Consider the following 13,147-nt stretch of genomic DNA (forward strand, 5'->3'; position numbering starts at 1 on the left):
CCCTGTCCCAGCAGGGACACCCAGAGCAGGGTGCCCAGCGCCATGGCCAAGTGGCTTCTGAATACCTCCAGTGAGGAGACCCACAGCCTCTGGGCAGCCTGTGCCAGTGCTCAGGCACCCAGTGCAGAAGTGCAGCCTGGTGCTCAGGTGGCACCTCTGTGTTCCACTTTATGACCATGTCCTCTTGCCCTGGCACTGGGCACCACAGAAAAGAGCTCCTCTTTGCACCTTATTTTTAGGTATTCATAGACACTGATGAGATCCCCAAGCCTCCTCTTCTCTGGGCTGAACTGGCCCAGATCTCAGCCTCCCTCACAGGAGAGCTGCTCCAGTCCCTGACTCATCCTGGTGGCTCTGTATTGGAAAGTATGCCCATATCTCTCCTGTGATGGGAGCCCAGAATTGGACACAGCACTCCAGGGGAGACGTGACCAGGTCTGAGTGCAGGGAAAGGATCACCTCCTTGTCCTTCTGGCAACACCTTGCCTCGTGCAGCCAAGGATACTGATGGAGTGAAATGTGTCCCTTGCATATTACATACAGCCTGGCAAAGATCTGTTCTGCAGCTTGATGGAAATCTGGACATGATGGAAAAGAGCAACTCAAGACAATATTTTGTAATATATGTTCTCTAACTTTCCAATTGCTCTCTAAATTATTGGGAACCGCTTTTTCTTTATTCCAGGTTCCTGTTCTATTGCACTTTAAGGTTCATGTTAGATCTGTGTCCAAGTTACACAGTTAGATCTGCAGCAGACTATCCTGGAATCTCTGTTTTTGGTTGGTTTTTTTTTTCTGCTTTTGTTAAGTGGTTTGTGTCTTTGCTGAATCAGAGTCCTTTTCACAAAGTATCTGATTTTTTCCACAGAAAGAATGAAAGAAAAAAACATCACTCCTGTTATGTTTTGTATCATACTAAGCCTTAAATTAATATTTTATATGCTTAGAGTGTTGTCAGTTCATCTCTTTCTTCTGCTTAGAAACATTTACACTGCATGCTGCCAGTCTACAGAGCTTGTAGTATTTCATATCAATGTATTCTTATGCAGAAATTGTGATGATAAGGAGGCTCTTGTTGAGGGACTGGGACCTTCAGATAAAAGGGCTGTTTACCAGTCATGGTTTCAAACAGCAGTGCCACGAGAATACATTAATCCGCTGGAGGTCCCAAACTGGAAGAGGGAACAATTTTTCCTGGCATCTGGCAGAAGACTGTTATAATCTGGTGACCAATTAGCAAACTGCTAATTGGAGAGAGCTAATAAATTGTGGAACAGACTTGGGAAGTTGGCTCTCTCTGGCAATCTCACTGATTGATCACTGTGACTTTCTCCTATTTTTATTATTTGTAAGACTCATCAAGCAGCAACAGGGAAAACATGTAGGTGAACATTAACAGGATTCTAAGCTGGGATGCCAAGGCCAGCTAAAAATAAATGTGCTTCTTATCTTTTTGGCTGCAAAGCATACTGTGAACTAAAAGTGACAAGAGACCACAGCAAGCACAAAATGACTTCTTCACTCGATACAGGCGGGACACACCATGCACACTCTCTGGAACACTGCTTCACTGCTAGCATCAGTGTAATGCTCACAGAATTCAGTTGTCACAGATAAAGAGATATGCACTTGGTTCTTACTAAGCTTCTAATCCCAGCTTTGAATAAATCTAATAGGCATCAGTTAAATTCTCTCTAGAATAAATTGTTAATTGCATAGGTACATTTTCCCCAGCTGGAATTTATGTGTAGACACCACCAGAATAAAAGGCCTGAGGGGAGAAGGAGACAGGGAAGTAATGCCACCTCTGTTCTTGACTAAAGAAAAGGTCATACTATACCATCTGCTATGCAATACCTCCACTGGCTACAGCATTTGGTGATGCTGTAACTCTATCCAGAAAAAAGAACAAGGCTCTGTCATCAGTTCTGTTTTTATTTGAGTCCATTGCTGATCATGGTATAGATGATCTGTCTATTTGCTTGTTTCCAGGTCTGCTCCATACCTAGACTACCACTTCACATTCTCTGCTGCTGGAATTTCCTACAGTAGCAGCCCCTCTTTGCCCTCATCTAAAATCTGATACAAATTCTTCTGCCACAGAAGCTGTCCAGTATGACTGTTCCAGCAGATGTATTTGCAGATTTTAATTTTCTTGTTCTGGCATTGAATTACTCCCTGCTTGATCCTCTCCTCCTCAAACTTACAAAAAGTAATCATCTGTAAGTGTGTGTCATCCAAAATTACCTTCTTTACCAAGCTTACCCCAGAGGACTACTAGAAGGTTGTGCAAGTCTCCATCTAGTTCACATATGCTGGAACACAGCTGAGAGTATCTTTTTGTATTGCTTGAAATAGCTATACAGAAATTGAGAAAGTCATGTGAAGACAGGAATTTAAACTGCTGTACGGTCCCTCATATTGAGGAGATAAATGGAAATGAAGAAGTAGACTGATAAAAATAGAACTTGCCTTAAATTGCGTGGGCCCCAGAGTAATATCCAGGTGCACATGCTGTAATTCATGTACTGTAAAATGGATGGAATGGATACCAAGTAAGCAAAACTTAACTTTAATTTATCCCCTTGGCTATGCAGATAAGACTGGACTTAGAGGACTTCAAGAATATTTCCTAATATGACTTTTTCAGGTCGAGATCACAAGGTATGTAAGTGTGAGACACGCTTCCTCTTTCATCCCATTTTCATACATCAGTAGCCTTATGTAACTTTTAATCTTTCATATCTCTGCAAAGACATGGTATAGCTTTCCACCATAGCCTAGCAATTTTACCCTTTATCATCAGGGCCAAGCTTGTGTTCCTGAAATTATATTTAAACATCCACTGCAGACAAGGAAATGGATGTCAGTTGCATAAGAAGGTTTATGTTAGCTTTGAATGAGCCAGCCTGGGTTCAATAGCAGCAGCCTCTGACTGCTGTGGGCTATATTACTGAATTAATGAGTTAGCAAGCTAGAAAATTAGCAAGCTACACTGCTGGAGAAACTAAGGTAACTAGTTAAAGTTAGCTGAAGTTTGTTAACACAAGCTGCAGTTACACAGGATCAGCAGAGCTGATTTCTCAGCTGTACACTGAAATGCAATCCAGCCATGCTCAACCTTCCCCAGCGCCTGGTTTGGATGCATGGAAGGAGTATCATAAAAACAATCTCTGCTTTCACTGAATTTGTTAGAAAATGCATGAATATTTATTATTGTATATCAAATTTTACAGCTTCAGAATCATTCGCTAGCAAGTAATCTCATCTGTAGTGATCCATTAGCAATAGGATGAGAGGAAATGGCCTCAAGTTGCACAAGGGGAGGTTCAGGTTGGATACAGGGAATAACTTCTCCAGAAGAGTGGCCAGGCACTGGAATGGGCTCTGCAAGAAGGTGGTGGAGCCACTGTCCCTGGAGATGTCCAAGAAACTTGTCAATGTGGTACTAAGGAACATGGTTTAGTGGGCAATTTTGTTGGCAGGTGGACAGTTGGACTAGATGATCTTCGATGTCTTTTCCAAACATAATGATTCTGTGACTCTATGATTCTATTCAATGGTTCTAAGGAGAACCAGGCATGAGGCAGGAAAGCAGCTGTGCCATGCTCTGGTCTGGGCTGCCATCCGAAGAACTGCGCGATCAGAGTAGGGACCTTGTGCAGCACACCCGTCCTGCACTTCAGATAGGAATCAAGACAGTCTGGATTATATTAGACTAATAATGAGTTTATTGGATACTGTGTGCATAAAAACCAATTTTCTCCTAGTTTAACCACACTACTTAATCATGCCTCCCCAGCAGACGGTAAATCATAAATATTTCAGATTCTGTCCCTGCTTTTCTTCAAGTAGCATGTAATTAATGTGCTCAGCTAACTAACTCAGGCACGCAGTTTGCCACAGTTTTTTATTCAAACATTACTTAATTAAGTAGGAAAATCATCCTTTTGTATACCCAAAGATACTGAATGTAAATAGAAATATGTATGAAATTGCACTCCCCTGCAATGAACACTGCAGCTTGCAATGGAGTCATTTTAAAATGGCAACAAACGCTAGCAACGGAACATTTGCAAATATCACAGATTTTATTTAGGTTCTAAAAGTTTTAACTCTGAATAAGTTACACATTTTGTAACTTGCTCAACCTCTCTCAAAATGATCATCTTAAACTTTTTTTTGTTTTTCCTGAAGTGGAAAATTACATATTTGTACTGAGTGCAAGCAGTGTAATACTCCAAATTAATTAAAATATCTAAGTGAAGCATGTCAAAAGCTCCTCTAATTACTACATTGCTCCGAATCTTTTTCATAGGACTTACTAGTTTTTTCTTATTTTATAAGAAAACAAGACTCATATGAAGGGTTAGTCTCCATCTGGTAATTTTTTTATTCATCTTCCAGTTTCACATTGATCTGGCAGAAGGTTAGAAGTCTCAAAGCTACTACAGAGATACTAAGGATAGACACTGCTAATATTTCCTTTCACAGAAAAGAAAGGAGAACACCAACGCCTATTTGACAGAGTTGCTGCATCCTCACCAGTGAGTGAAACCCATTCTGCCACTATGGACCAGGCGAGTAGTTGAAAAAGAGCAAGCAGGGGGGAAAGGTTGTATCTAGAAGGATGTACAAATGAGCTTAGAGTATTGCGAGACTGGGGAAGGCAACTGAAATATAGCTGAGGGTCTTGGAAGGAAGTGCAAGAAATGAGGAAGAAGACTGGGAGAATACTTTGATAGTATAACAGTAGGAAGATGTAGGGCATATAGGATACCAGTTAATCAAAAAACAACTGTCATTAATTTTACTCCTTATTAAACAAGGTCGTGATTTGATAGGTCAGAATCTTCTTAGCACTTTTTAATGGAATCCGTCTGCACCTGAATTGCCAAATCGCTTGAAAGTGAAACTTCAGACAGGGGGTTGTAAGTTTTGTCTTAAAATGTAGCTGTTGACTCAATATTTAGAATTAAAAAAGATTGATATAAATGATTGTGTAATTTGTACTCTTGAGATTTCTGTATCTTTTTTAAATTTGAGAAAATAGGGTTGTTTTTTTTTTTGCAAATCAGAGTTCTGGCCTCCAAATTCGATAAGCTGAGTAATCGGAAAGAATTTAGTTCAGTTGTCATCACATTTATTTTCAGCTTAGGAATATACAATTTATAAAGAGGAATAGTTTTAAAATGAGTATTGAGCTTTACACTTTGATTCTGATTAAGGGACATAAGAGAAATTGCAGAGTAATGATTGTAAGGTTAAGTAAGATTGTAAGGTAATACTTTCTCAGTCACACTACATTCTATTCTTTCCAGTTATTTTTTTGTGCATTAGCTGACCTGCATTCTTCCTAATACCTAAATTCTCTTCACATTATTACCAATGTGTTTCAAATACATCTGAATTCAAATAAAACCGTCTCTCTTGTGAGTATTTTTAGTTCTTAAAGTAAAACACTCTCCAGTTAGTTATGTGATCTGTCCAGTTTCACAGTAGAGATTCTGAATTCAGTGTCATTTTCCTTAAAGCAAACCATGGTTTTCTAGTCTGAGTTGCAACTTGGCTTAAGGCACATTGTTCCAATTGCAAGTTGTTTGTTGAGTATATTCAATGGCAAGTTGTATGTTGAGTATGTACAAACTGAGTGTGCTTTTGCTCATAAGCCGTTACTGAGCACGTTGGTAATTTGGAGCTCAAGTCATGTGGCGTGCCCTTGTCATGTCAGCAGTTTTTGGACCTAAGCAAAGGATTGTCTACTCATAGAAGAGCATGTTGCGCATAGGAGTCACTGTAGAAACTGGCCACCTATCGCTGCTGTGTGATGTTGCAGTTCAGAGGTGAGCCACAGTGTTGCCGTGAAGATCATTTCCTTCTTATGGGTATCACAGCTTTGAAGGAATGGGACTTCCACACTGCTCTGGAGAGAGTTTTTCACATTTCCTCAATTTGTAAAGGGCAGATCCAGATGTGTAAAGAGGAGTGTGAAGACAAGTAGCTGCTGATTAGTGCCTTCAGTTTTGTGCCTGATTACTTTTATGGATTACAGTGAATAAAAAGCTAATTTGTGTCTTTAAGCATATATTGATATAACTGTGATCATTTTCTGCACTAGGTAAATTGGGTTAATGGAGTGCTGTTTCAGTGTATTGTGTCCTGTCTTTATCAATAATGTCTTTGAGTGGCCTGAACTTGCCATTCCTTACAAATGGGTGAGCATCAATAAGCACTTCAACAAACAGATATTTCTTAAGCTTCAGACTTAAAGCCTGAATAACTTAAAGAGGGGGGCAATCAGATCTGCCAAGTGGAAACAATGAACACTTATTCTAAAAAATGTAGAATGGGTTACAAATCAAACAAAACTTAAAAGTTCGGTTGAACTGCAACTCAGCTGTAGTTTATGGAAACGTTACTAAAGAAAAGACTAAAGGCAGCACCAGTGCCTGATACCAACTGCCTGCTTTTCTCTCTATTCCCTTCCTGCTTCTTTCATGTATAGCACAATGCACTACAGGCACACAATGGGAAAGGGCCACAGGGTTCCTTGAACCGATGCAGTTAAAGTTCCTCATGTTCTACTGCCAACTCTGGCACACAAAGGGGACTAGAGAGAGACTTGAAGAGATTTTAACGTCTCACCAAGAAGCTGAAGCAGCAGCAGACCAAGAAGCAGGTGTCCCTGATTCCACACAGAAGCACGAACATGTACAGCCAACATCACCATGATCTAGGCTCTTCCCTTTAGCTTCCACCTGTAAGAAACTGTTGAAATTCTTGGGTCTGCACACACTTACACCTGAATTTGAAAAGATAATGCTGTTTCCTTAATTGATTTTCTCCCATACTCTCCATTCTTGCAAACGGCTTTTTCTGTTGTCTCCTCTCCTGCAGTGATTTAGAATTCTTTACAGAATGTTGGTTACCATGAGTGCTGCACAATGCCTTTCGGTCCTCTGTAGCAATATGTGTATACTGAGGCTAGGCAGCAAAATGCCCTGGTCCTCCAGTCCAGAGCCTCAGACTACAATCAGAAGCCAGTCATTTTTTGTGTGTATGTGGAAGAAATAGACCCCCACCCCTACCAGATACTTCTACAGTATTAAGACATCAATCACAACTTCACCACGTTAGATTTTTCACTCTGACTCACACACACAGGTAGCAGGCAATCACTGATTAACAGAAATCATAACAACAGAAAAAACAATAAAATATATTTTTCTGTTAATTCATATTTTATTTTTAAGAAAGATACCTTATTCCAGGAGAAAACAACATGAATGTCAGTGAAACAGCTACCAGAGAAGAGAGAATACAGAGCTGAGTTTACTGGTCAAGGCTGTCTGTCTTTCCTGGCAATCCATCAAACATATGCATATTTTGGAAACCCCTGAATGATGAAAAATGTGTCTTTTCAGTTTTGGGAGAGTTTCTTTCCAAGAATACAGTGGTGCTTTTTAGAAGAGCAGTGGCTGAGCAACATACGCGTCAATGGAAGTTCTTTTCAGAACAAACCTTACCCTACCAGTGTAGGCAGCTATTGACTAACATTACTGACTGGCTAAAATTCTTGTTGCATGAAAAACCAGGGGAAAATACAGATAAATTGCTTTAGCAAGCACTTTTTGAATGGTGTCTGTGAAGCAGACTCCTCCCTCGGCACAAGTTAGGAGGAGGAGGAAAAAGAACTGTCGGGGCTCCAGCACTGAGGCCTTGCTTGGCTGACTTATCCCAGCTGAAACGGGGGCTGGCCAACAGGACTTCAGCCAAAACGCTACTGCTCTCCTTTTCTCCACCATTATTCCTATTCCACTCCAACACACAGTTTCCACAGAAACAGGGTAGCACAGAGTAGCACAGTTTGGGTGCCTTTCACCAGAGGTAAACGTTGTTTAACTGAAGTGTGAATAAAGTATTGGCTAGTTAACATCTCACTCTGGTGAAAAGCTTTATTGAGTTTAAATTCAGAGATTATCTGGATAAGAATAAACATATTTGAAATTCCTCTTCCTCTCTCAACATTTTAAACCTTATGCAGTAATGCCAGGGACTGCATGACTGTCTGGCAGCAGAAATACTAAACTAATATTCTAATTAATCACTTAGGGCTTATTCAGTATTTTTCCCTACTATTCATCATCACCACTGACAAACGTTTGACACAAGAAACAGAATCAAGCAAGCCACTCTAACAGCCCACTACACGGCTTGCACTGAGTCTCACAGCCAAGCTGAGACTCAAAGTGGAATCCTCCCCACCACTGCACTTATTTCTTAATTAGAAGGTAATTTTGTACACTGAAACATACAGTGAAGGTGGCTGCACTTCGAATGTACTGCACGTTAACACTGGAACACCAAGCAGGTACCTGAGCAACATGGTTGACTGAAAGGCTAACTCTAATTTTGCCATTGAGTGTTTCAGACAGCCTCCTGACCTTCCAACTGCCTGTAAATAATTTCCCCATCAGAAAAATGTTGTCATGCCAGTCACTAAGCCCAGTGATTAAAAGTTGGCAAGTACCTCTCATTCCTTACAACAGGCATGCTTTGCTGGGTTATTTTCAGGCTTCTGGCCTTCATTCTCAGCTGCATGGGAGAGCTTATTTGCATGCTGACAGTGGTGATGTGCTGGCCCAGTGAATGCTCAGCTGAACAAACTGCTATGAGATGGCACTGTGGTGCAATACGCTCTTATCACCATACTTGAAATCATGAATGTTTACTGTATTCCTAGTCAGCAGAGAGAAGTTTGTTGTCCTCCTTTTGTCAAGTAGCCAGGAGGAAATGGAGATTACTTTTGCCAGTGCTAACAAGTTTGGACAAATCTGTAAGAGAAAGAAGGATCAACAGTATCTCCCGAGAGCAGGAAAGAAGGTAGTGATAGACAGGTGAAGGACTGCATGTATTCTGGTTCATATTGTCCTCAAACTATGTGAAGAATTAGGCACATGAAGAGGGAACACTATGATGTTGCCACAGCCTACAAGTGAGCCAAACACAGGCATCCTGATTTTTGGTACGAGTGCTGGGCAGTGAGATTTTAATGTTATTCACCACTATGGTTGAAGGCATACCACAGGTATTGCCAGAGTTTATTTCTTTGCGTCTATCAACATTTGATATTTATGCTGTGACTTCTAAAGCATTTTAAATGGCTAGATCCAGTTGGGCTAAGGACAACAGGCATTTTGCTGGTAGCTTATTAGGGTACAACATTTCACACCAATAACGGTGATCAAAAACAATCAAATTTTACGGAAAACCAAGTGTGACAGCAGGCATGGCCAGGGCTGGCAGGCACACACACAGCAGCAGCACAGCTCATTTTCTCCCTCCATCTTTGCAGTGTCCTGCTTCGCCCCCCCCTACCCCCTCCATGTGAGGCAGCAGCCGTGCTGCAGGAGGTGGTCCCACCCAGCACCATGCAGCATCCCTGCTGCTCTGCAGCCTTGGGAGAGCAGTGAGAGCTGCTGGCCCCACTGGCAGGTAATAATTCAGGCTCTGTGTGCAGGCTGCCTTGGTTGTTTTCCTCTTCCCATCCACACTGTGCTAGCGCAAGTACACAGAAAGGTCTTCCAAACCCTGGAGGTGAAATGCCTCCTGAGATAATTATGGGTGGGGGCAGAAATATGTAATTATCCCCCCAGCTCAGACACCAAGTCCCTGCAACACTTGCTCTTTACTGTCCCTGCAAAAATCAAATGCTGCCACTCAAAGATAGAGACACTGGACCTGTGGGCAGCAACATCCTGTTTTGTGTGCAGTGCTGCCAAGCTTCAGGCATCTAACTTCTAAACAGCTTCCATCAACAGGACATCTAACTTCCAAACTTCTAACAGAGAAGCAAAAGGTATAAATGTATTCCACAGTTACCCCACAAATTCAGTGATTAAAGTTTTACCTAACATTCTAGACACATATATTCCTAACCTAAAATTACTCCGTATAGCACAATTCCTGACTGTTTACAGCTCTTAATATACTTTATTTTTTTAAGAGAGAAACTCAGTCAGAAGAAGAGTTTTCTCTGCCTAAAATTCTCAGAGCATCTACAAAATATGTCTCTCTACCTTTCTCCTATTGCAGACTAATTGACCAAGGGAAAAATAAACACCTTTTCATTTCTTAAAATAGAATGGGGGAAAGAAAAAAGAAAGGCAACGGCCTTCAAGTTAATGGCCCTTAAAAGCTCCATAAATTTCAATGTTTTTCGGTCTTTATTTTGGCAGTCTGTATGATTCTTTTTGGACTGCTCTCATCATACTTCAAAGAACTTCCTAATTGAAACTGTTTACCTTGAGCATTAAGTTCTCCGTCTTCCCTCCATAAAAGGTTTTTTTTTCATAATACCTTACTTCTAGATTTTGCTTGCTAATGAATTATCACCTCCACTTTCGACTTCACACAAGGCTTCAAAATAGGCATTAGAAATGCAAACAACCTACATACAAAAAAATACATTAGGCTTTTAATAGTTCTCTCATTCTAATTCCCTGCGGTGCTACTGGTGACATAGGTAAAAATCAGATGAGTTAAGTGCAGCTGGTGCAAAGGGTGTGAAATTACAACTTATCAGCCTGATTGCCTGTACCCCTGGGAGGCTTAAAGCTGAAGAGTGCAGATATTGATGCTCTCATTTATTATTTTTTTCCACAGAGTGGAATACACTTCAAATTTGAACCTTTAGGTTTTTGAGGATCCCGCTTGGAAGAGATTGATTTGACACACTCCTGACACGAGTTCTCCTCCTACCCGGATTTACACTCCCACCTGCCAACGTGCGCTGTCCTGATTCCCCTTCCTGGTGAGCCTGAGCACAGGAAGCCATCATACACTTGAACTTATTACAGGCCAGAACTATGGCTGATCATCATTTTTTTTTTTTTTTCAACAAAACAAACTTCCTTTAGGTTGCATTAAATAACTGATATTCACATTTTAATTGAGATTAAAATATAATTTTAAGAATACCACCTGAATGATATATTGAGGCCATTCACGATAGAGTATTTTCAGTTGTTAAACTAACCTGAAGAAAAAAAAAATCAAGTTAGAGTCATATTTTCTTACACTTTCCTACGTAAAAAGGAGCACATGTTTAAGGGAAAGAGAAAGTGGTAATGGATACATACTGCTCTTTGCCTGCCTGCACTCAGACACATCATAGCAGAACATGACCAAATATACCTTTTTGAAGGCATGACGTTATCTACTGGTCATAATGGCTCTGTTTTATCTCAGAAACAGGACTGGAGATTCCCTCCCTCCTGCCCCCAAGCTGTAGGAAGGTCAATCTCAAGGATTTTGCCTGTAGAGTCTCCAACACAGGCAATTAGTTCTTTAATAAGTTGGAGATTGCTTACCGGTTTTAAGAAAGGAGTAATGAAACTTGCTGAATATATTAGAAAACTTGAGAAATGCACAGAAATGATGTTATTAGCTATTTACCTTCAGGTAGCAGCACCTGCAGGTCCTTCAAAATGCTGGTTCTTCTCTGTGTGAGGCACTTCATACCACTCCAAATTCTATTCAATTCAAGCTAATGGTAATGGATGGAAGATGAACACAGTCAACAGGGAGAGCTAGCAGTAGGGTAATTATCATACCAAGCAGAGGTTGTAACATATGAGCTTCTTAATTACTGAGAAGGATTTTGTAGACAAAGTGGTACTTACTGTAGGAATCTGGAGGAGGAAAAATTAATGTTTTAGGGAACCTCTTGTGCAACATGAAAGAAGCAAGAAGTTACAGGAGAAAAAAGAAAGTTGGATTGATGTGTGGGAGAAGTCTCGTTGAAGGATTGCCCAGACAGATATTTTCAGGCAGATAACATCATGTCTTTGCCTCGGATGGGTGAAGGTATGACCTTGCAACACCTGTGTACAGCAGCTATAGTAGTAATTGGTAAGATGACAGCACTATTCAAATGACACATAGCTCTTCTTCACATTTCCTCTACTGCCAAGACAGCCTGCGAATTGGAAAACTGCAGTCACAGCTCTGGGATCCTCAGCGACGCTCCACTGTTGTCAGAAGCACCAAACTCTTCTATGTCTGTCACTGGGTCCTGTCCACTGCTGACCTATCTGCAGAGGCACACAAAACCAATTTCCCTCTCCTGATTTCTATTGGGGTGATGAAATTCCAAGTGTGAAATTCCAATTCACAACAGACCCTACTAAAAAGTCTGTCCCCTTCCTTCTTACAGCCCCCCTTTAGATACTGAAAGACCACTCTCAGGTTTCCCCAGTGCCTTCTCCAGGCTGAACAGCCCCAGCTCTCCCAGCCTGTCCTCACAGGAGAGGTGTTCCATCCCTGGGATTATTTTTGTGGCCCTCCTCTGGACACCCTCCAACAGGTCCGTGTCTCTCCTGTACTGAGGACTCCACATCTGTAAGCAGTACTCCAGGTGAGGCCCCACAGCACAGAGGGGCAGGATCGTGTATGACTAGAGAATGAGAAGAAGCTAAGAAGCAGCATTAATAGCCAGGCAAAGAAAAAATACGAGATTGGCCAGCATTATGATACGCCACAAAGGGTCTGAAAAGGAAACACAAATTATGCGTGTTGAAGTTAACGATGATTTTCGCACTACCGCTCGAAACAGAAAGGTGAACAAACACACTCCAACAAGCTCAGAGAATGCACAGCACAGACACAGCCCGGCTTTATAATGGCCCCGCGATCCGTATGGCGCAGACTCCTAAATGGCACTTTCTGCACCGCGTGTCCCGCACCGAGCGCGGCCAGCAGCAGAGCTCGGGGGGCAGCGCCTCGCGGAGGTGAGTGGCTGTGCTGACTGCCTGCAGCCGGCCGGGGGGAAATTAAGCTGCTTCTGTAGAGCTGCTGTACCTGTGAGAAATTTATAGTAAATTCCCGCCTGCTTCCCCTAGATGCTTCAAAGCAGTTTTTTCGCTTCCAAAGGGATCTTCGGCAGGCCGGGGGCGCAGGACAGGCGCTGACGGACACCACCGCTGCCGTCGGCTCGCTGCCCGGGGAACTGAAACCCACCGCGAGCGGGCCGCCGAAAGGCCGCCGAAAGACGTCCCGCAGCGCCGCCATGGCAGGAGCGGGCGCTCACCTCACCTCGCCCCGCGGCGCGGGCGGTGCCGGGGCCGGCCTCCCTCCTACGCCCGCC

At 42.1% G+C, this 13,147-nt stretch overlaps 1 long non-coding RNA gene across 2 annotated transcripts; it reads right to left on the reverse strand.

Annotated features, from left to right (window-relative positions):
* Positions 1 to 4,364: 4,364 nt before the first annotated feature.
* On the reverse strand, positions 4,365 to 13,123 carry LOC101752215. 2 transcript variants are annotated; one of them, XR_006931713.1, is made up of 3 exons: positions 11,458 to 13,123; positions 10,984 to 11,038; positions 4,365 to 10,450 (listed from the first exon to the last, which is right to left on the reverse strand). It is a non-coding gene; the product is annotated as an uncharacterized LOC101752215 (long non-coding RNA). The 2 variants fall into 2 exon arrangements; XR_003076767.3 differs by having other exon boundaries at positions 4,365 to 11,038.
* Positions 13,124 to 13,147: the final 24 nt, after the last annotated feature.

This window comes from Gallus gallus, chromosome 1, assembly GCF_016699485.2.
Source record: "Gallus gallus isolate bGalGal1 chromosome 1, bGalGal1.mat.broiler.GRCg7b, whole genome shotgun sequence".
Taxonomy (NCBI): domain Eukaryota; kingdom Metazoa; phylum Chordata; class Aves; order Galliformes; family Phasianidae; genus Gallus; species Gallus gallus.